This window comes from Chiloscyllium punctatum, chromosome 13, assembly GCF_047496795.1.
Source record: "Chiloscyllium punctatum isolate Juve2018m chromosome 13, sChiPun1.3, whole genome shotgun sequence".
In the NCBI taxonomy this organism is placed as follows: Eukaryota; Metazoa; Chordata; class Chondrichthyes; order Orectolobiformes; family Hemiscylliidae; genus Chiloscyllium; species Chiloscyllium punctatum.
In genome coordinates this window covers 46,950,217-46,974,662 of record NC_092751.1, presented here as the reverse complement: position 1 = coordinate 46,974,662, position 24,446 = coordinate 46,950,217, and positions in this window count along the sequence as shown.

Below are 24,446 nucleotides of genomic sequence, written 5' to 3'. Positions count from 1 at the left end.
TGTGACGAACATGGCTATTTATTGGAATTTGCTGTTATTATAATTCTGATGCAAGCAGAAACACAATGGTGTGGATTTGAGTCCGCTCTGCAAATTTCTCATTCTTTACTTTCACCACATGTACCCTGATGAGGTCACGTGTCACCCCGCCGCAAAATGTGCAGAGGAGACTGAATGATTATGGTGGTGGGTTATTTTCCCGCTGTGCTCCACATTCACGAGTTCGAGTCGCACTCTAGTTGCTAACTTTACGCACCACTCCAGCAGTTTTTCTTTGCACCTCACACTCTGGTATACACTGGATCGAGAATCTTGTTCTTGCCCTTCACTGGACGGAAGATTCAGGAAAAATCGACACCACATTAAAGTCGAAATTAAGAGTGAGAGCAGTCATTCTATTTAATTGTACATTAAATTCGTGTAATGAGAATGAACGCATTTTTCTTTCTGCCCCACATTCCATCTTGTCTTTCTATGAATTTGCATCGAAAGAAAGAGAAACAAGTAACAAGAGATCGGGAGCACAAGTTTATCCAGTGGGGTTGTTCATGAGTATTTTAACCTAACACTTCACACAATGATCTGATCAGTATTTCAAATAGTCACTCGGAATTGGAATCGCAGAAAACTTCTCCACTGAAACGAACCTTTCATTCTTTCACCAATTTCTGCTGTGTGTGAATCATACAACGATCCATCATCCAGCGTGATCACTGACTTGCCAACTGTCTAAGGTCTACCAACTTTCTTCAGCATTCACAGCTTCTGTATACAGCCACCTGTGCTGTGCCCACTGTCATTTGTTGTCCCCATGTCACAGCACATTTCGTCTTCCTGAGTTTATGAATCTTGTTCCTGATATGTCTCATCTGTTTAATAAACCTTTTCTATCACTTCATCCCATCCCCCCCACAATTCTGAACTTACGAATAAAATAAAGCGTTCGACCAAATGTTAAACAAATGGAAGTTTGCCATTCAGCCCATGGGGTCTGCCCCAACATTCAACGAACTCATGATTGATCTAGATTAGATTCTCTACAGCATGGAAACAGGCCCTTCGGCCCAACAAGTCCACACCAACCCTGCGAAGAGTAACCCACCCAGACCCATTCCCCTCTGACTACACGCAATTTAACACAGCCAAGTCACCTGACCTGCGCATCTTTGGACTGTGGGAGGAAACCCACGAAAAAGCGGGAATGATGTGCAAAGTCCACAGTGACAGCTGCCCGAGGCTAGAGTTAAACCTGGGACCCTGGTGCTGTGAGGTAGCAGTGCTAACCATTGAACCACCGTGCCGCCCCAATAATCTGTAACTCCTTTCTGCTCGCTTAACTCGACAAATTTTCATCACCTTTCTGATTAACTATCTAGCACAGTTTGGAAATACCCAACAGCACAGATGGCACAGATTGTTTGGCCCCTGAGCAAAGAAAGTACTCCTCAATTCTGAATTAAAAGGGCAAGATGAAATTCTGAGATTTTGTCCTCTGGTGCTCTCCTCACAGCCTAAGGCAAACCACCCGCCCGTATCTACCCTGTCAAGATTCCACGAATATTGAACGTTTATAAATGTTATTATGTGATTATAGAACTCCCCTCCACCTCCTTTGTTTCGAGGAGAATAATCCCAGCCTAACCAATCATTTCACGAAGCTCCATTTTATACAGAGTTGGCAACATCCTCGTAAATTTGTGCTGTCCTCTGCAGCGTCCTTACATATAATGAAAGCATGTGGAGACATTTATGTGAGGAAACGGGTTGAAATATCAGGTGCAGATGGGAATTGGAACTTGAAATCAGAAAGCGATTGTAATCGGATTGATCCACAGAAGGACCAAATACAGCAATGATAACTCTGACAAATGATAATCTAATCATATTCGATTGACATTCAATGGCTTCATTGTAACTGAATTCCTACGTGTAATCGTCCTGAGAGCTAGTATTTAGGAGAATTGGAACCTGACCACCCATATAAAAGAATTGATCACAAAAACATGTCTGTCGGTCGTTTTTGTTTGATTATTAACTCAACTCTTGTTTCCGTGAAGCCTACATCGTCCGCAACGCACACGTTAGATGTTTAACAGGACTCTCTCCATGTGCCTCGGTGGGTGCCGCTGCAATATCACTGAAGGACCAGGACACCCTCCACGACAATACAGTCACCTAACTGTACATTGTAAAACGCCTGAATATTTATTCCCTTAATTGCTGAGGCACAATTGCAGCAGAGTACGCCACCTAGAAGATCCAATGAAATAAGTCAACCAGGCTTTGTTGACTGAACCTTCAAAGCTCAAACACTGTACCGACCATAAGGACAAGGTTGAAGATGCACTGAAACGTCACCATTTATGAATTACCCTCCAAGGCACGTACCAGCATGACTTGGAGAGGAAGCAGTGGTAAATTCATTGAGTGGTGAAGTGGTCTTGATGGGCAAAGAGTTATACTTGAGCCCTCCGCCTTTTATATTACAATTTTGAAATATATTGATTATTGCAATGACCAGACTTGTGCTCATTCCTTTTGGGGTTTCCTAAACTGGCGGTTACTAAAGATCGAATATCATTCTCAGACTGTGGTCAACAATAGAAAATATCCAAAAGCCTCTCGAACAACTGATCTCCCTGTCCAACAATCTTCAGAGATCAGTGAACATCTTCTCCAAGATCTCTTTGTTCCTGTTCACCACTCAGAATCCTCACTGTTATTGTTTCAACTCCACAAATTCATTACCACTTACTGGTCTGGATTCAATTCCATTCTCCGTTTTTTCCTTTCCACCTGATTGATACATCCCTGCGTCCCTGGTATTATTCATCACAGTCACCTACACGACCAATTGTTGCATCGTGTGTAAACCTCTAAACATGACTCCGACAACTAAGTTTGAATTATTGATCTACATCAGGAAACAGTGGTACTCCACTGGAATCAGGCATCCAGTTCATTGCTGGATGGGATGAACACGTGCAATAACAGCAGAATCGTACTCTTGCTATCATTTGTAATCCTGATGGCAATTCTGCACGTTGGTCTCCTGAATGATTCTTTCTCACATGTGGGAGTGGTGAATGAACTGCCCACATTGTGACTGAGGAAGTGAGTTTACATTTCAGCGGGTAATTGAATCCCTTCCTACAGACCCCGCCCCCATGGACCTGACTTCATGGAGGCGTGGGTATCCTTGTGTCTATTTCGTGTGGATAATCAGCTGAATTTGAGACCATGCTGAGACGACTCCCAATTTTCTCCGTCATCCGTGTATCTTTTTTATCCTTCCTTATTCTCCCCAGAAGTGTGGCCATCATAGTCTGAACAACAGTTGTTATTCATCCTTAACTCTCCTTGAACTGAGTCAGAGGGAATTTAGGGGTGAACCGTACTATTGTGGGTGTGGAGTTATATGTTGGCAGGTCTCTTTATGGAAGGCAGATTTCCCCTTTTGAAGGGACATAAATGAATGGGTTTTCAACAAATTAAAACTTTTTGCCACTCTTCCTCTGAGAGGGTTTATATTCCAGATTTTATTCATTGAATTTAATTACCAGCAGTTGCAATGCTCCAGTCTCCAAGGGTTGCTAGTCCAAATATCGCCATTACATTTGCAGATGACACATGGATTGGTGGAGTAGCAAAAAGCATAGGGACTGTCAAGGACTGAAGGAGAATATAGATAGACAGGAGAGTTGAGCGGAGAAGTGGCAGATGGAGTTGAATCCAGGCAAATGTGAGGTGATGCATTTTGGGAAGTCTAATTCTAGAGACAAGCATACTGTAAACGGAAGAGCCTTGGGTAAAGTTGATGAGCAGAGAGATCTGGGAGTTCAGCTTCTTTGTACCCTGAAGGTGGCTGCACAGCTGGATCGAGTGGACAAGAAGGCAAATGGCATGCTTGCTTTCACCGGACGGGGCATTGATTGTAAGAGCTGACAGGTCATGCTAAAAAATACAATATTTTGGTTCAACCGCATTTAGAATGCTGTGTACAGTTCTTGTCACCAAATTACCAAAACGATATGGACGTTTAGGAGAGGGTGCAGAGAAGGTTTATGAGGATGTTGCCTGGTATGGAAGATGCTAGCTCAGAAGAGAGGTTGAGTTGGTTACGTTATTTTCATTAAAAAAAAGAGATTGAGGGGGACCTGATCGACGTCTACAGAATCATGAAGGGTATAGTCAGGGTGGATAGAGGTAAGCTTTTTCCCAGGGTGAGGGATTCACTGCTGAGATGTCACGCGTTCGAGGTGAAAGGTGAAAAGTTTAAGAGAGATAGACGTTGGAAGCATTTTACACTGAGGGTGGTAGGTGCCTGGAACGTGTTGCCAGAAGAGGTAGAGGCAATCACAGTAGATTCATTTCAGATGCATCTGCACTGATGCATGAGTCAGTGGGATGCAGAAGGATACAGATGCTTAGCAATTGATGGATAGGGTTAGACAGTGGATTTGGATCAGCTCAGCCTTCGACGTCCGAAGGGCCTGTTCCTGGGCTGTAAATTTTCTATGTTCTTTGTTCTTCTTTGTTCACTAGTCTGCCAAATCATCTCTCGCCCTCTGACTTATCACCTTCTCCCCGGCTCCATCCACCATTCGCTTTCCCAGCTACCTTGCTTTCAACCCCAACCCCCTCCCATTTATCTCTCAGTCCCCACCCACAAAACTCATTCCTGATTAAAGACTTATGTCAGAAACGTCGATTGTCCTGCTCCTCGGATGCTGCCTGACCTGCTATACTTTTCCAGCACGACACTATCGCTATGGCGAAGATAGACGAGCTCTGCTCAGGCTCTTTATCTGGGAGCGGAGAAGGCGAGTGAGGAAGTGATTAAGGTGCACATTAAGGGGACCGGTATGTGTGATAGGAACAAACTTCTTATGGGAAGAGTTAACAACCAGGGATCTCCGTTAAACGCAAGAGAGAGGGTGCTCAGAAGAGATATAGGAAGAACGTTTTCACTCTGAGAGTATTGTATAATTGGAACTCACTGTTTGAACGTGTGGTAAAGCTTTGAGTCATGAAAACATTTCAGGAGTATTTAGCCGAATACTTGAGAAGCTAGAGCACACATGGATAAGGACCAGTTCTGGAAAATGGGGTGAAGATAAACAGATGTCTGATGAAATATCCGAACACGGTACAGAAAATACAGAGCATGAAAGCATGGGAAGGGGAAAGGCACGGAAACTGTGTGCAATCTGTTACAAGGGGTCTGCGGAATGCCACACGCGTCAAAAGATCACTGGGGCAGGATGGGGCCGCTGTGGCAGGATGGGATAGGAATAGTGGAATGCTCCTACACCAATTAGCAGAGTCAGACTGAGGCTGAAAGGTTACAATGGCAGGCTGAGATAAAAACAATTAGTCAAGTCAGACTCCCTTCTAAATATCATCATGGTAGGTTGGGACAAGTCGTGACAATAAATAGGAAGGGCATGACTTTAAATAATTTATTGATAGTCGAGTCAGCCTGCTTGAGACGCTTGTAGCAGGATATGACATTATATACATAATCAGCGGTTAGTTGAGTCAGCTTTGGACAGGAAAACATTGTGACAGATGGGGTAGCTGAATATCTTATCATGACAGGTTAGTCTGGGATGGAAGATCATTGTAGCACAGGTGGCAGTAGAATACCTAATAGTGACAGTAGAATAATATTAAGTAGAATTAGGTAAAGTACATTGTGACAGAAGTAGCACAACAACGGGAACTAAAACAATTGGTTTAATGTATAGCTGGAGTGAGGTGATTCTGATTAACACAGTTGGGCATTCTGATAAGCTAACTAAAAATGATTAAAGAAAAGTGATGGAGTTTAATTCAGATTAAGGCGAGGTGATGCATTTTGAGAAAGCAAACCTTAGCAGGACTTATGCACTTAATGGTAAGGTCCAGGTTCTTAGCTCCTTGAAAGTGGAGTCGCAGGTGTCAGATCCCAGTCACATACATGGCTGTTGTTCTTAAAGTAATTTCTTCTCTACGTGTGTAGAAGTAACACAATGAGTGATCAATTACAATTGGCAGACGTACTTAAGGGGGCGTGTGAAATGCTGAAGTTGTGAGATCAGAGCAGTTCGTATTGACATACACCATTCACTGTTCGAATCTGATACTCAGGAATGCGATTTTGAGCGAAATTTGAGCAGGAAAGCTTACCACATGATGTAACACCAGTTTGTGTGGTTACTCTGTTGTTTACCACATTTGTGTGTTTTGCCTCATTGAGGATTTTGAAGTTGTCCCCCTATACAAAAGTTTCGTGCTTTTGCACCGTTATACAAAAGATGCAGTACAATAACAGCCTAGGCTGATTCAGTGTACTTGTACAGATATTGACACCTGGAAACAGCACGATGCACTCTCCTCGAGTCTGGAAAATAATTTGCTCCATTCGCACTCTTATGGCTCTTTTCATTCAATCGACTTCTGTTCTCCACAGAATCCGATTCAGCAGACCTTGTCACTGAGTCATTTATTTGTGTGTGTTCAGATCATGTGAGCAGAATATCACAGTGGACGGCCCTGGGTCCATAACCCAAAACCAGACCATACTCAGGGAACCCTCCTCTGCGCTTGCTCATTTCATGAAGACCAGGAAGAAATATCTAAGCTCTTCAAAATTTACTAACCGATTTTTCAGTAGCAAGATAAACAATTCCAGGTTTCTGCATTTGTTGTCACACGGACTAAGATTGTAAATGCTGGAACCATTTGAGAATGTCCGCTCACCCACGTCCATTTTTTCCCCGGAGGTGTTAAGATGATGGTCTCAATCGGATTCTTCGCAAAAGAATAATCTTTTAATCCATTAATTTCTGGTTTATGGGTCCACCAGTTTCCCCTAGGCCTCTGTGTTAGCGCTGACCACAACAGTTTCCCGCAGTCTTCGGCTTTTTGTAGCATGTACCTTCGAGGATGACATCAAAAGATCTTCACTGTTAATGTGTGATGATCTACCAATGGAGACGGCTCAGTCCGCGGGGATGCGATAAACACCACCACCCCGCTACTGCTACTTAGTTCATGTGACCAATGCCTTTCCACTTGGTCACCGCGCCCTACATCTGCATTGCAGATAAATTGACAAATTTATGGTACTCTCTCGGATTGGTAATCAGAAGCGAGATTGTTTGAATTGTTGAAAAAGTAAGATAAACTGAGAAAATACAGGATATCAAATGGGGAACCGGAAGGGAAAGAGAGAACAGTGAATGATAGTGTTCTGACAAAATTTAAATATCATTGCTGAAGATTCAGAAAATGCTATCATTCACAAACATAGTACAATGTGGAATGTAAGTTTTGGTACAAGCAATGCAAGCAGATTGCAAAATCTTAGTCTGAAAATCTTAGTCTTTCTGCAACTGTTTTAGTTTTAATGAACGCACACATGGGATTCAGTGCTGTAATGATCTCCTAAACTGTAGAAGGAAATCCTTGCCTTCGAGGATACGGGGGAAAGTTCACTGATTCATCCCTGTAATGGCAGGACTGTCCTCTGCAAGCATATAAGTACAATTATTCAATGATCCATGGGGCTTCGAATAAGAGGTGAAGGGAAAGTCTCCATTCACAAATTAATCATTCAGTAGAACTCAATAAAAGGACACATGTAGTGATGGACAAAGTGGGCAAGAACACGGAAATACGATACACAATAGCTACGATAATTACTGTGTGAAAAGTATTGATTTCAGATCTATGGTGGCCTTTGGCAATGATATTTACTTTCCAGAACTAGTCCGCAATTGAATATCTATAGTCCTACTATGATGTATTTGAACGTCAGTTACCTTTAGAAATATCTGAGACTCACTCAGGTCATGGAGATTTAGTGTAATCATATTTAAAAAGCAAAGAGTTCATCGCGAAACTGTGAAATCGGTCACCCTCAGTGTAATCCTTGATCTCGTTCTCCAACAAAGACATGTGAAGAGTTTATAAAGGGCACAAACGCTGCTTCCTGGATAGCAATATATTAGGAATCCCAGGGACGGGGTTTACTGAGACATAAAATCATCAGCAAGGATATAAATGGTTTCATCGGTATGATAGAGAATGAAGGAGTTTATTCACGAGATGTGGAATTGCTGCACAAGAAACACGCAAGCTTAAACGGAAACAAAAGAGATTTTCAGATAATGTGAGGTTTGAAGTGACTAAATCGGGGAAGCTCCCTCTTTCGAGTGAACCTACCAATTCAGTTAGGGCTTCAAAACCACTAGTGAATGATTAAGGAAAGATTGGATGAGAGTTTCTTCCATTCAACAAAGTTATTGAAATCCTGGATGAATTTCCGGAAATAAAACGTAGATTTCTGATCTCAGAGTGTTTTAAAAGACGCACGAACTGACATACAAGGAGGGAATTTATCATTGAAAGAAAGGAAAAGTGTGGGTGTGGATTAATTTCGAATTTGCTTTTTTTTCAGACGCAAAGGCATTTCACAAACACGCACAACTGAATAAGATTGAGTTCATGGACTTGAAAGGTGCAGCGTATTATTCAAGGTGAAGCATTGAAAATGGGGCTGATGCCCTAAAATAACTGCAGACAGAAGTTACATCCAAATGAGTAGCAATTGAATCGTCACTTGGAGACGCAACACCTACTTTAAAGATTTGATCACATTCACATGATGTCAGGTGTATTTCATGCTTTCTTATCTCCACCAAAAAGTTTACTCTGTCTTTTTTTGTGTTTTTCAACAGCACACCATTTCATCTGAAAGATGCTCAGACTAAAATTGAATACATTATTCAGACGGTCCTATGCGACCAATCTTTTTTTTTTGATTATTACAATGAACTTTGCGAGTTTGCAACAAACTGGATATCATGAAACCAGCTCAACATCTATTTTCCCGGGATTTAACGCAGTGCACATGGGAAACGTCACCATCTGATGAAAAATCACCTTCAGCTCTTTCTCCACGCATGTCTCTTCACGTTTTAAATATTTGCAGTATGTCTGTTGATCAAGGAGTCATTATCCAGAAAAGGTCGTTATTCAATCCACAAAAACTGGTAGTTTCCCATAAACTTGGCTTTGCACAATATCACCTTCCATGCGTACCCCTCGACCCGACGACAAATTGAAGCTGCTCCATGTGAGGCTCAGACCTAAACCTTCGGCACAGCACACCCCACTATACTGGCACAGAGATACCATGCACTGGTCATCTGCAGCACTTTGAGCCACACATTAATGCTTACCTCCAGATTCCTGGCTGTACCTTAACGGTTGGGAAACCGAGTTTCTCTGATTCCATGGCTGGTAACTGCGATTACGCGATCATCTTCACCAATGGTTTTGACCCCGAGTGAGGCAAGTGGTGAGCTTCTTATTGAAAAGATGGGCAGATTGTTAAAATATACAACTTCAACATTTGCCTTCACTAACTCATGAGCTTTTTATTTTGTTTTTCAAATGGAGAAATCTTAAAATCTTTATCTTAAACACACTCAATGACAGGTCTCCATTGTGTCTCTGGCATCAAATTCCAAAGTGTAAACCCCTCTGAATTATTCCACTGCAGTCCGCTGTTTGGGAAGTGTTCCTGTTGTGTGAAATGCACTTCCCCGTGTGTCAACTGTTGCTCCCAGTATGCGCTCTGGCACTGCACTCATTTTCCTTCTGACACTTGCTCACTGTGTTGCTGAGATCATACAGTGACTTGGTGTCGCACGGCCCAGGAAAATGATACAGCTCAAGGTTTTTGCATTGATGAATTCAATTGTCAGTTTAGCCTTATTTCGGATTTTGAAATTGTCAGTTCTGTACACAAGATCGTGTCAAAAATATCTGAACGGAAGTAAGGTGTTCCGAATAATGACATTGAGCACTATGTGCTCACCTCCAGTCTGGAAAACAATTCCTCACTGACAATTCTACACCTTCTGGTGTCACGGGCTCTTCATCCTGTTGACTTCAAATCGCCACAGAATTCAACAGACCTTGTTACATAGTAATTTCTTCAATTTTGTTCAAATCATTGCGAACAGAGTATCACAGTGGGAGTGCGCTTCCCCACAACCCAGAGGTCAGTCCATACACTTGGAACTTACTGCGCTAATTATCATTTCGCCAACACCACGGAGAAATATCTGCTGCGCTGCATAATTTAAGCAACTCAATTACTCATACGGTCACATGCCTCTAAGCATGTATGACGATGTGGCAGCGAGGTTAAGCTGGTGGACTACTAACCCATTATGTTCTACATTAGGGGGTTCACATCCCACTAACTTTGGTGATTTTGTTGTTGCCATTTTTGGATGACCACAGCTGACTTTTTGAAATTGGAACTCCAATGGTCAGTTTCTAACCATTACGCCATTATAAATTCTCAAAGAATAATTTGAGCCTTTTGGCTAAACTGCATTGAAATGTGGATTTAATTGGGATAATGAAATGGTACGCGTTTCTCTTTTCCAAGTCAAGTTGCTGTGAACTTTTATCGTATGAAAGAAATTCAGGAAAATGTAATAACGAGAGATGTGAAGTGCATGTTTATGCAATGCAATTCTTAATGATTGTTTTGTCAGATGAAATCTGGAGCAGGTTGGGTGGAAGTGAATCATCTTGGTGAGAAGAGCACAGTGAGACAGCACAAATTAATGGAGATATTTGAAAAAGGGCAGGGGATGTGTGTAGGGGCACAGAGAACTGGCTGCAAATGCACAGTCGAGAATTGCCGTTGTGGGTGCCGTGCATGGGCATAGACAGACTTAAACATTGGTCTCGCCCTTTCCCCTTGGACGTGCCATTGATGAATGATGGACATAAGATACAGATAAAGGCAAGATGTGGTAAGCAAGGTCCCTCTCGTTATGCACACACTGGATGCATCACATTGAACTATGAACAACTGGGGAAGTCAGCATGTTAACTGCAGGGAATGAACCTAACCTGTGTATCAATAACCGCAGATTAATGCAGCATAAACTTAAAAATGATTTCAAGTGTCTGTATACGCATGTCATTAACAGAAGTTTCGTTCTAATACCTGTGTGGTGGAAAGAAGAAGACACCACATTTCAAGGTGGATGACAACATTAGCAATTTTGTCTTGAAATTGAGATCTATTTGATAATTTCACACAGTGAACAACTTCAATTTAAATTATACAAGTCACATTCCCTCACCTGGAATAAAAGTGTGATTTCATTACAAACATTGTCCTTGCTAAGTAGAATTTACTCAACATGAAAAATAGGATGTAATTTTTATTGAACATACGTCAATTAGCACCATGATCTTACTTCGGATTGACTGCAGTATGCACATGCTAACTAACGTTTAAGAAAGAAAGTCTTTTGGAAATAACGATTCGGTGGTGATGAAGAATAAGATTAGGTTCTCATAAGATTAGATGTGGAATAAGATTAGGTTCTCATGATTTGGATATTCCACCAATGGTTCCACCAATGTTTCTACGATGGTGTAGAGGTGAGTGAGCTTCCAGCGATAAGAGCTCCCACCTCATCTGGAGCAGCGTCCGCTGACATAGACCAGGGAGCTTTGTGACATCAGTCTGGGAGTTCCAAACACACCTGGACTAGTTTTTATTGACATGAAGCAGCAGGGAGCATTGGGACATCAGACTGGTAGATCCAACCTCAACTGGACCGCTTCTATTGACATGGGGGTAGGGAGCATTGGGACATCAGACTGGGAGCTACAACGTCACCTAGAGCAGCTTCTATTGACATGGAGCAGCTAGGAGCAATGGAATGTCAGGTCGGGATCTCCAACCTAACCTGGAGCAGCTTGCATTTACATGGAAGAGGAGGGAATATTGGGACATTAGGCTGGGGAAAGGATATTCAACTATTTTAATCTGAAATAAAATAGGTTTCAACACCGCAGATGTTAATTGATTTATGAAGAATCTGTCCCGGGAAAATAATTGATTTTGTAGATATTAAAGACAAGTCCTGCAAATGTTCAACTCAGGAAAATACATTGCTACAGAGAGAAATGGGAATGATTTTTCAAGTCTTTGACTTCTTTTCTAGTCGACTTTGCATTGGATAACATCACCGGAATTACTTTTTCACTCATTTCATGTTATTCAGTTTTCTGCAAATACGGAAAGGTCATTAACGTAATATAAAGCTGAAAATTAATGGGAATATAAAATATTGTGATTATGCTGGCGTTTACCTCTAATTATGGTGGAAACGCAGCAAAGTCAGTTGTAATTTCCTCGATCAGCAGTGACCTCACTAATTGGCTGATCAGATTGTGAATGGTAGTTTTTTAAAAGACAATTTGAAGTGAATCAACGATGTTGATTTTCTTTGTTCTTTGTTCACCTTGTGACTATTACTGCTATTGCTCATGTCCTTGTTTAAACCACAGCTCTGCAGCGTGTAAAATCTCAGCTGTGCAGCTGGCCAGTGGTACAACCATTCGTATAGCTGGCTACTTATCAGTTGGTGTTGGTTCGACTTTTACTTGGCGCAGTCGCATTGTGGAGATTCATCACACATCCAAACTAATCTTTCTTGCTCCACTGAGATGGAGTATATTTTAAATTTTCATCTCTATGAACGAAAATGATTTCACTGTCCTCGATCAGTTAAACTTTACCAAGAACAATCAAAGTTAAAGATTACACAGCACCAGATTGTATCGAATAGGTGTATTTGGAAACACCAGTGTTCCATGCGCTGCTTCTTCATCAGGTGGTAGTCAACTGTGGGACTCTAACCTTGCTTTGTGTGATTAATAAATTTGTCCACCCCAGTCCAATACCAACACCTCCAAGTCATGGGTAACATAGACACCACGAACGGTCGGTTAAAGTCTAGATGATCTTCCAAAAGATCGCGCATGTTGACACACACATCAATTTTGTGCAGAAAGACACCCAGTTGATGAAGGAGCTGCTCTCCAAAAGCTAGTGTTTCCACACAAACCTGCTGGACTATGTCCTGATGTTGTTTTTTTTTTACTTTGTCGACCCAACTCAAACACTGGCAATTCCATGTCGCAGAGAACATCAGTCATGTCCCAGCGCTGTCAGAGAACACAATCCTGGAAAAGCCCCACACATTGCTCATAGGTACGTTTCGTTTTCAGAAACCAACCCACTCAATAGGTGAGACTCAGTTTTGACAGTTTTTTGAAACTCTTGCGAAGTGGAATCAGATGAGAATGATGAACTGTCCGACTGTGCAGGGAGAGGGAAGACACTTTTCCATTCTTTCAAGGGCTGGGGTATTGACTAATCTAAGACATTAAACCGATTCCTGGTAGAGCTGCTTTCTCTGCCTCAGGAACAAGAAGTCCTGATTTCAGAAGTCAAGAAGTTAAAAATTGCACAACACCAGGTCATAGTCCAACAGGTTTAATCGGAAGCATTAGTATTTGGAGTGCTGCTCCTTCATCAGGTGGTTATGGACTACACAGTTGTAAGATACAGAATTTATTGCAAAAGGATACAGTGTGACGTAACTGAAATTCTACATTGAAAAATAACTTGATTGTTTGTTAAATCTTCCATCTGTTAGAATGACTCCGTTCGGTTCACTTCTTTCTTATGTAAATTGCAAAACTTTCCTTTAATAGTTACATTCTCAGGTGAACTTGAACAATTAATGTCAACCCAGATAATATGTTGAAGGTGTTAGTCCCTGTGTGCTGTGTCCGTGCCATAATGTTTAGACTGACGCTAATCTAAGAAAAAACAACACGCTGCAGGCAAGGATGCATTGGTGAAACCGAGCTGAGGCTACAGAACGGATGAATGGCGACTGCACATCAATCAACAGGCAGGTATGCCCCTTTGCAGTTGGGGAGCACTTCAGTGGTCCAGGACATTCGACCTCGGACCTTCGGGTGACCATCCTCCAAGGCCAGGTATTAGAACTAGAGGTAGGTGAGCACTTTGGGGACAGTGACCACAATTCGGTGATTTTTACTCTAGTGATGGAGAGGGATAAGTGTGTACTACAGTGCAAGAGTTATAGCTGGGGGCAGGGAAATTATGATGCGTTGAGGCATGACTTAGGATGTGTGGATTGGAAAAGTAGATTCCAAGGCAAGAGCGTAATTGATATGTGGAATTTGTTCAAGGAGCAACTATTGAGTGTCCTTGATAAGTACGTACCTATCAGGCAGGGAGGAAAGGGTCGTGTGAGGGAGCGGTGGTTTAATAAGGAGTTGGAATCCCTTGTTAAATGGAAGACGGCGGCCTTTGTAAAGATGAGGCGTGAAGGTTCAATAGGGGCGATTGAGAGTTATAAGGTAGCCCAGAAGGACCTGAAGAGAGAGCGAAGAGCAGCAAGGAGGGGACATGAAAGGTCCTTAGTTGGTAGGATTAGGGAAAACACGAAGGCTTTCTATAGGTATGTTAGGAATAAAAGAATGACTAGGGAAGGAATAGGTCCAATCAAGGATAGTAATGGGAAGTTGCGTGTGAAGGCTGAAGAGATTGGGGAGGCACTGAATGAATACTTTTCGTCAGTATTCACTCAGGAACAGGACATTGTTGTCGATATGAATACTGAGGCACGAATAAGTAGAATGGATGGCTTTGAGATATGTAGAGAAGAGGTGTTGGAAATTCTGGCAAGGGTGAAAATAGATAAGTCCACTGGGCCTGATGACATTTATCCTAGTATTCTCTGGGAAGCAAGGGAGGAGATTGCAGAGCCATTGGCCTTGATCTTTGTGTCCTCTTTGTCTACAGGAGTAGTGTCAGAGGACTGGAGGCTAGCAACCGTGGTTCCCTTGTTCAAGAAGGGGAGTAGGGATAATCCTAGTAACTATAGGCCAGGGAGTCTCACTTCTGTTGTGGGCAAAGTCTTAGAGAGAATTGTATGGGATAGGATTTATGCACACCTGGATAAGAATGATGTGATCAAGGATAGTCAGCATGGTTTTGTGAAGGGCAGGTCGTGCCTCACAAACCTTATTGAATTCTTTGAGAAGGTGACTAAGGAGGTAGATGAGGGGAAAGCGGTAGATGTGGTATATATGGATTTTAGTAAGGAGTTTGATAAGGTCCCCCATGGTAGGCTACTGCAGAAAATACATAGATATGGCATTTAGGGTTAGTTGGAGGTTTGGATTAGGAATTGGCTGGCTGGAAGAAGCCAGAGGGTAGTAGTTGATGGCAAAGGTTCATCTTGGAGTGCCGTCACTAGCGGTGTTCCGCAAGGATCTGTTTTGGGACCATTGCTGTTTGTCATTTTTATAAATGACCTGGAGGAAGGGTTAGAAGGTTGGGTGAGCAAGTTTGCGGATGATACGAAAGTCGGAGGAGTTGTAGACAGTGAGGAAGGATATGGCAGGTTACAGCGGGATATAGAGAAGCTGCAGAGCTGGGCAGAAAGGTGGCAAATGGAGTTCAATGTAGCTAAGTGTGAGGTGATTCACTTTGGTAAGAGTAATAAAAAGATGGATTACTGGGTTAATGGTAGACTACTTGGTAGTGTGGAAGAACAGAGGGATCTTGGTGTCCATGTACACAGATCTCTGAAACTTGCCACCTAGGTAAATAGTGCAGTGAAGAAGGCATATGGCGTACTGGCTTTTATTGGTAGAGGAATTGAGTTCCGGAGTCCTGAGGTCATGCTGCAGTTGTATAAGACTCTGGTGCGGCCACATCTGGAATATTGTGTACAGTTTTGGTCGCCATGCTATAGGAAGGATGTGGAGGCACTGGAACGGGTGCAGAGGAAGTTTACCAGGATGTTGCCTGGTATGGTAGGAAGATCGTATGAGGAAACGCTGAGGCACGTGGGGCTGTTTTCATTGGAGAAAAGAAGGTTTAGGGGTGACTGGATAGAGGTGTACAAGATGATTAGGGGGTTAGATAGGGTTGACAGTGAGAACCTTTTTCCACGTATGGAGTCATCTATTACAATGGGGCATAGCTTTAAATTAAGGGGGGGTAGATATAGGACTGGTGTTAGGGGTAGGTTCTTCACTCAGCGAGTCGTAAGTTCATGGAATGCCCTGCCAGTAGCATTCGTGGACTCTCCCTCTTTATGGGTATTTAAGCGGGCATTGGATAGGTATATGGAGGATGGTGGGTTAGTGTAGGTTAGGTGGGCTTTGATCGGCGCAACATCGAGGGCCGAAGGGCCTGTCCTGCGCTGTATTCTTCTATGTTCTATGTTCTATGTTCGAAGGCGGACTTCGGAACAAGCAGCAGCTGAAAGTGCCTGAGCAGAGGCTGATAGCTAAGTTCGGTATCCATGGTGATGGCCTCAACCGGGAACTTGGGCTCATGTCAATGTACAGGTGATCCCATTACCTATCTACACAAACAGACCCTCCGACACACACATACACACACACACACACAGACACACACACACACACACACACACACACACACACACACGCATATACGTTTGTGGAGTGAATTTGCACTTGCAGAGTTACATCGTAATTTGCTCAAAAACTGCATGAATCCATGTAAGTCTGTGTTAGCTCATTTTATAAAAGTAGAATCATTCTAAACATTATGGAACAGACAGCAGCACACGGGGGCTGACACCAATTGTTAAAGTTCACCTGAGAATGTAACTTTAAAATAAAAAGTTTTGCGCTTTACATATGAAAGAAGTGAAGCTAACATGGTCATTCTAACAGATCGGAGACTTAGCAAATAATCAAGGTATTTTTCAATGTATAATTTCAGTTACATCACACTGTAAACATATGCTATAAATTCCGTGTCTTACAACTGTGTACTCCACAACCACCTGATGAATGAGCAGCGGTCCGAAAGCTAGTATTTCCAATTTAGCCTGTTGGAATATAACCTGGTGTTGTGTGATTTTCAAATTTGCACACCCCAGTGCAAAACCTGCATCTCCAAGTCTTCCAAGTGGCACTCTGGTCACAGATCCAACCTTTGTGCATTCAACTTATTAGATCCTTGAAAAATACTGAATGTTTCAGTAATAATCATTTTTGTCATACTGAGTCTGAGCAGGCAAAGGCAACTGCTTTCAACGTTTATTCCCATTTGAATTCATCTCCGATATGAAATTCTCACTGACTCTGACAGCACTGGTACCTTTGCTGTTTTGTAATGTCAGGAATTCATGTTCAATTTCCGACTTTCATAAGGAACAAAAAATATTTTTTCCCTGACTGGAAATCAACATTTGGAAATAGCAGTGAGACAGCTGAATTTCAACACTTTCACAACAAGGAAGACAGATACAATGCTTGCAAATTTTCTTGGTAGCTTTGTTTTTACCTTATTGGTTCAGTTGAAAAATGACACTCATTGAGTTTTTTAAAACATGGCGAATGGCTTTTGAGCCATTCAGCATCATCATCAGTCATCAAGCATCTGGCTTGTAAAGACAGTTTTCAGACGTGACTCATCGCCTGGTGTGTTCTAAAATTTCAAGTCTTCAGTTAAATTGTTATTCAATTTCTTAAGGGCTTAAGTGGAACAAAAACATCTCTGTGAACTAACAGTCCTGAAAGACAAACTCTTTCTCGGAGCCATTTGTCAGTTTTCCTCATGATGCTGCGGAAAATGTTTCTGCGCTGACATCTGAATTGGTTTACCCTGTTTCTTTTTCCTGTACAGATACAAGGTGCAGGTTGCGGAAGTCACGTGTTTGTACTTTCACTGACACTCTGTCTCAGCGGGAGCTGCAGACCTTCCCCACGCTGATTCAGACAGCACTGTCCTTCCTGTGACATGTCCCATGGCGAATGGAAGGACAGGCATGAATAACCCGCACTTCGGAATTTTAGCGACAGTTTTAAAACATTTGCGCTGCCCCAGCGAGGAATTGAGCTCTTATCTCCCGCATAACATGCGGCGACACTAACAACTATACTACCGAGGACAACAGTTTCAAAGGAGACCCTTCAGCCAGTTGTATCTCCATTTGTCAAAATCAACTGCTTAACGACTCAAATCGTTTAGCCGATAGCCTTATTGTTATTGGCATAACATATTCATATCTGAATATTACTTCAGGTTAAAAGGGTCCCTGCCTCTGTGACCCTTACAGACACAGTGTTGCAAATTCCAAAACCTGCCGGCCTATAACGCTTTTCCACACATCTACTTAAAACTTTCTGTCTTTCTCATTAAATTTGTGCCCCCCTGTGATCGAACTCTCCGTCGATGGGAAACGTTACGTTCAGTCTACCTGATCCACACCCCTCATTATTTTGTATATCTGAACTATGCCTTTTCACAAATGCCCCTGCACCGTGACAAACAACCCCAGTCTTACCTGTCTCTCTTCCTGACTGAATCTCTTCAGCCTCGACACTATCCGTGTGAATCTCTCCTGCACCTTTCCCAGTGTGATCACATCCCTGGACTTATAAGAATTGCAGACAATTATCGAGGTAGAGTCGAATAAACCTTTTTTTTAACATTCTGCACCAGCATGCGGTGCGTCTCTGCAGCATATTTTGCCAAGCGGTCTGGAGTCACTTGGAGTCCAGAGCAGTTAAGGATGGCAGATTCCTTCCCTCAAGGCCTTCAGTGAAACAGATGGGATTTTCGGACAACGGATTTAGCGTATTCTTAATTGGAAGTATTTCTTGCATTTACATTCTATCGTCGTCGTGGTGTGGTGAGAATCGAACCCGTCTCCCCAGAACGTGACCTGGCCTTTTGTGTTAACAATCCAGCGATAATACCAGTAGGCTATCGCAGAAAGCCGTCATGGCTGATCTTTTCCAATAGAGTCTCTTATCCCCAATTATTCTCTGTGTCAACTTATTGAGCCACACGCTCCAATGATCTCTGGTCCATGTCAGTAAAAGCTGCTAAAAGAGAATTGATTGCACAGCCACGATATCCAAACGGATCGAATGATTTGAAAGTGCCAACGAAAAGATTGAGGCATGGTCACCCAGTAACAGTGAGTGCAACGGCACAGACTGGACGGTATCAACGTGTAAGTGTATGTTAGATTGTGCAATCCCTCAGTCAAATGGGACGAGGGACAGGAAAGAGAGTTAGGGCGAGTGGGAGGAAGAGACATCTTCCTGAACTTTTGGGTTGAAATGCTGATACATGAAACACTGAAATATCAGAAAACGAAATTCGAAGAAAACAAATCATCACCCCGGAGATCATTATCATGCAAAAACGAGTTATTTCTTACCGTATTTCAGCAAAAGTAAAACTTTGAGAGAACTGACCGCTATGAAATGGATTTGGTACGAAGTCGCGGCAACCACAACGCAGAAAACAAAATACTAAATGGTTACAGCACTCCACAGACCACGCTTGTAAACTGCAGCCAGTATGGTAGCAAAGGAAATGTCAGGAAGAATATACAATATCAGGAATTAATGACAGGCATGTGGGAACTCTGAATGGACTGAGTCTTTAACTTTAACGTTCCCAGAGTCTGTGGAGATTCCATGAATGAGAGTGTTGGAGAATGGGATTTATGAAACTCTCCAAACTCATGGGACAGTACAGGATATGCTTCAATAGCATTATAGTTTAACATCGCCTACTTCATCACTTTGCCCACACAAGGCAATAACAACTGCTGCACGCAATCACACTTCATTCAAGTTCTCGACTGAAGCAGGCATGAAGATCCAATTGGAAGTTGGGATGGAATGACGGGAGAGTGGCGCGTGTATTTCCGAGTTTGGGACTGATCCTGGTCAAAAACGAGGTGGAAGGGAATACTTGCCCCCATTTATAATCTTATAGCCATAAGCAGTACATGTTGTTGACGCAACCAACTGGCGTATCTAAAGCGTGTTGAACATTTAACTTTGGGGTGACAATGTTCGAAATTTCATTTTCCTACTTGGATCAGTGTTCTTGACATTGGCAGTAGCAGCTGCTTATGATTGCATCAGCTCAGGATCAGTTTCTTCTTCCCAGTAAATACTGCAACCTGGAGAAGGTGGTGTTGTGGTTATATAATAAATGAGTCATCCTTGGGCACTCACACACCGAACTGGTAATGTTAAAGTTCGACGAATAAAACCTGAAATGAAAGCCTGACCTTAGGAACAGAGAACATGCCTTTAATTTCCTGCAACCCCATTCATGCATGACCCTTATGCAGGGGATGCTACCAGCTTTACCCAATCCTGCCTACTTGCGATTCCAGGTGCAGAACAACATAGCTGACCCTTAATCCGAGAATGCCGACGCTGTAGGTAGGCTGGACATTCGGCCCATTCCAGTCGACACCATCCCTCCGAAGCGCATCCTATCAGACCCACACTCCATACCTATTCTGTTCCCCTTCATTTCCCATGGCTGATCCCTGTAACCTGCACACGTTCAGACTGTGGGAGGAAATTCACACAATCAAAGAGAGAATGTGCAACCTGCGCACAGTCACACAAGACTGGGATCGAATCCATGTCTCTCGTGCAGCAAGGCATAAGCGAATCAGGATGAGCCACAAATGCTGTCCTGACCAGCGACATCCACACCCTGTGGGTATATCAGTTAGAATAAAAACACGTTCACAAATGGACAACGGGACTTATGTCTGCGTGGGCATTATTTGAGGCAATCGTTCATCCTGGGTAGATACAAGGACACCAATATCACAGAGAAACCAGCGCAATGCGGGATTCAATTACCTGTTGCAGTAGAAAATCATTTACTCAGTCAAACTGGGGACAGACTATTCAACAGTCCCGTGTGTTGGGAGGGCTCAATGAGCAATAAAAACTCCAGAGTAACCAGAAAGATTACATATCCCAGAAGGAAATCAATTAAACTGTCAACGCTGCTGTTAACCCCAACCAGCTGCCGGTTTCATAGCGTCAAAGTCATAGACTCACGCAACATGAAAACAGGCCTTTCAGTCCTACCAGCTCATACTGAACATAATGCCAAACTAAACGAGTCGCATCTGACGGCTCTTGTAACTGCTGAGGGTTAATAATGCCCTTGTGATATTATTACTGCATTGTTCATATGAATGTCCAGCTATACTACTATGGGCACCGGTTCAAATCCTGGCATGGCAGATGTTGGAATTTTATTTCAATAAATATCTCGAGTTGAAGAGTCTAATGATGATGTTGAATCAGTTGTTGTAGATCTGATTCACTACTGCCTAATAGGGAAGGAAACAGCCATACGTCTCTGGTCTGGTATATGGCTCCAGATCCATAATATCGTGGTTGATACTGAACTACCCTCTGGGCAATAAATAATGGACGAGGCATAAATGAATAGCTTTTTTCTAATCCCACGGAAACTTTCCAATGCATTTATCGATCCAAATATCCTGTAAATATTGTAAATGTACTTTCATTCATCACTGCCTCAGGAAGTGAATTGCACACATAAAGCATCCTCTGTTAAAAACAGCCTCTCATGTCTTATTTTAAATAGCTCTCTTTTCACCTGAAACATTTACCCTCTCGTCTTGAAGTGTCACTGCTTTGAGAAAAGACAGTTAAAGTTAATTCTATTCGAACTCTCAATGATTTATAAATTTCTATCAGGTCGCCTTTCAAACTCCAGTTCACGTGTGAAAATATTCTCAGCCTATCCAGCCTTTCGTGGTAACTCAAAACTTCCCCACTACCAATATGCTGATACACGTCTTCTAAACCTACTCCAGCTGAATAATGTCCTTGCTATTACTGGGCGACAAGAACTGGACACAGTACTCCAGAAGAGGCCTCACACAATGACCTATTCCATTCAACATGACGTACTATCTCCTACGCTCAAAGGACTGTGCAACGCAGGCAGGATGACAATTTTTTATTAACTATTCTGTCTATATGTGAAGCAAACTAAAAAGAAATATTTAACTGCATCCCTGGCCTCCGTTTTCCACAACATTATTCAACGCCCTAGCACTAATTGTATAAACCCTTCTCTTATTTGATGTAGCAAAACGCAATACCTTCCATTTATCCAGATTGAACTCTATGTAAAATATTTCAGCCCAAAGACGCATTGGATTAAGATCCTTCTGGAAACTTAGATTACCTTCTTTACAGTCTCCAATTCTGGTGTCCTCTCCAAGCTTATGAACCTTGGCTTCTATGAATTCCATTCTTTTCTCATATAGGTCAATGATTTATACTTATTTGTCGTGGCCATCATTTCGCAGTTTGAAAATCAGGTAACAATTAGTCATGTCGTTAACCATGAGGAAGAAAGCCATGGACTGCAGGGAGATTGGAAACAATTGGCAAGAAAATGTGCTGGAAGGAATTCAATCCAGTGAAGTGGGTGATAATTAATGAATTTGGGGAGGAACAATGATAAATGTGTGAATACTGAGTGGTTTAAAGTAATAAAAGAGAAATTGGAGTAGACATTCAACAATATTTGAAGGTGATTGGACAAGGGATCAAGTGGTCTCGAGGGGTTGGAGATACTTTCTGTTCTTGACCGCAGCTAGGAATATAAGAGCAGGGAAACGATGGTGGAACTTTAGCAACGGCCTATTCAAGATCAATGGAGGAGGAATCAGATGGACGGAAGTGCGTACTGCAGCTGCTGGAAATCAGAATCAAGATTGGACGGGTGCTGAAGAAGCACAGCAGGTCAGGCACCATCCGATTTGCAGAAAAAAAAATAACGTTTCGGGAAAAAGCCCTTCATCAGGAATAAAGCTGGGAGCCTCGAGGGTGGAGAGATAAACGGAGGATGGTTCTGGGAAGAATTTAGCTGAGAGTGCAAGAGGTGGATGGAGATGGGGTGAAAGGTGATAGGTCGGAGAAGAGGGTGGAGTGGATAGGTAGGAAGGAAGACAGACAGGTGGGACAGGTCAGTAGCATGGTGCTAAGTTAGAAAGTTGGAACTCGGATGAGGTGGGCGTGGGGAGATGAGGAAACTGGTGAAGACCAAGTTGATGCCCTGGTGTTGAAAGGTCCCGAGGTGGAAGATCTGGCGTCCAGTGGTGAGGGAATGTCAGTGGAGGAGACCCAGGAACTGCATGTCCTTGGGACAGTCGGGGGGGGGGGTGTAGTTGATGTTTTTGGTCATGGGGCATTGGGGTTGAATGTTGCGAGTGCCCTGGAAAAGTTCTCTGAAGCGCTCTGCGAGAAGGTGTCTGTTGGCCCCAATGTAGAGGAGACCGCATCGCGAGCAACAGATGCAATAAATGACTGGTGTGGAAGTGCACATTTGATGGATGTGGAAGGCTCATTGGAGCCTTGGAAGGATGTGAGAGGGAAGATGTTGGTACAGGTTTTGCAATTCCTGTGGTGGCAAGGGAAGGTGCCACGAGGGGAGGATGGGTCATTGGAGGGCTTGGACGTGACTAGGTAGTCGTGGAGGAAGCGGTTTTTGTGAAAAGTGGATAGGGTGGGGCAGGAAATATATCCCTCGAGGTCAGTGTTGCTGACACCTTTTACAAACCCACTGATCCCCACAGCTGTCTGGATTATACCTCCTCCCACACCACCTCTTGAGCAAATGTTATCCTGTATTCCCAATTCCTCCACCTCAATCGCATCTGCTCCCCAAGGTCCAGCTCCATCACAGAACACACCAGATAGCCTCCATCTTTAAAGACAGGAATTTCCCCTCCGATGTGGTTGAAGATGCCCTCCAACGCACCTCATCCATGTGCCGTACCTCCGCCCATGAACCCCACACGTCCAACCACAACAAGGACAGAAACTCCCTGGTCCTTATCTTCTAGCCCTCCAACCTCTGCATAAATCACACCATCCACTGACAGTATCGCCACCTCTAAACGGATTCTAACACCAGGGATATGTTCCCTTTCAATGTTTGGTAGAAGATTTGTAGCTCGGGTTGTTGTTGTGGTTCTGTTCGCCGAGCTGGGAATTTGTCTTGCAAACGTTTCGTCCCCTGTCTAGGTGACATCCTCAGTGCTTGGGAGCCTGCTGTGAAGCGCTCCTGTGCTGTTTCCTCCGGCATTTATACTGGCCTGTGTCTGCTGCTTCCAGTTGTCAGTTCGAGTTGACCGCTGTAGTGGCCGGTATATTGGGTCCAGGTCGATATGTTTGTTGATAGAGTCTGTGGATGAGTGCCATGCCTCTAGGAATTCCCTGGCTGTTCTCTGTTTGGCTACCCCTGTAATGGTAGTGTTGTCCCAGTCGAATTCATGTTGCTTGTCGTCTGTGTGTGTGGCTACTAAGGATAGCTGGTCGTGTCGTTCCGTGGCGAGTTGGTACTCATGTATACGGGTCGTTAACTGTTGTCTCTCCCATTCCTAGACGTGATGGTACAGAGAACACCAGACGGAGAATTCACCACCAAGGTTTACAGGAAAGCCACGCACACAACCCAAGTCCTAAACTATGAAAGCAACCACCCCAACACACAAAAACGAAGTTGCATTAAGACACTATTCAAAAGGGCCACAACACACTGCAGCACACCAGAACTGCAAAAAGTGGAAGAGGAACACCTATACAAGGTATTCGCCACAATGGATACCGTCACAATTTCAACAGATGCCTAAGGGAGAGACAACGGAACGAGGACATGC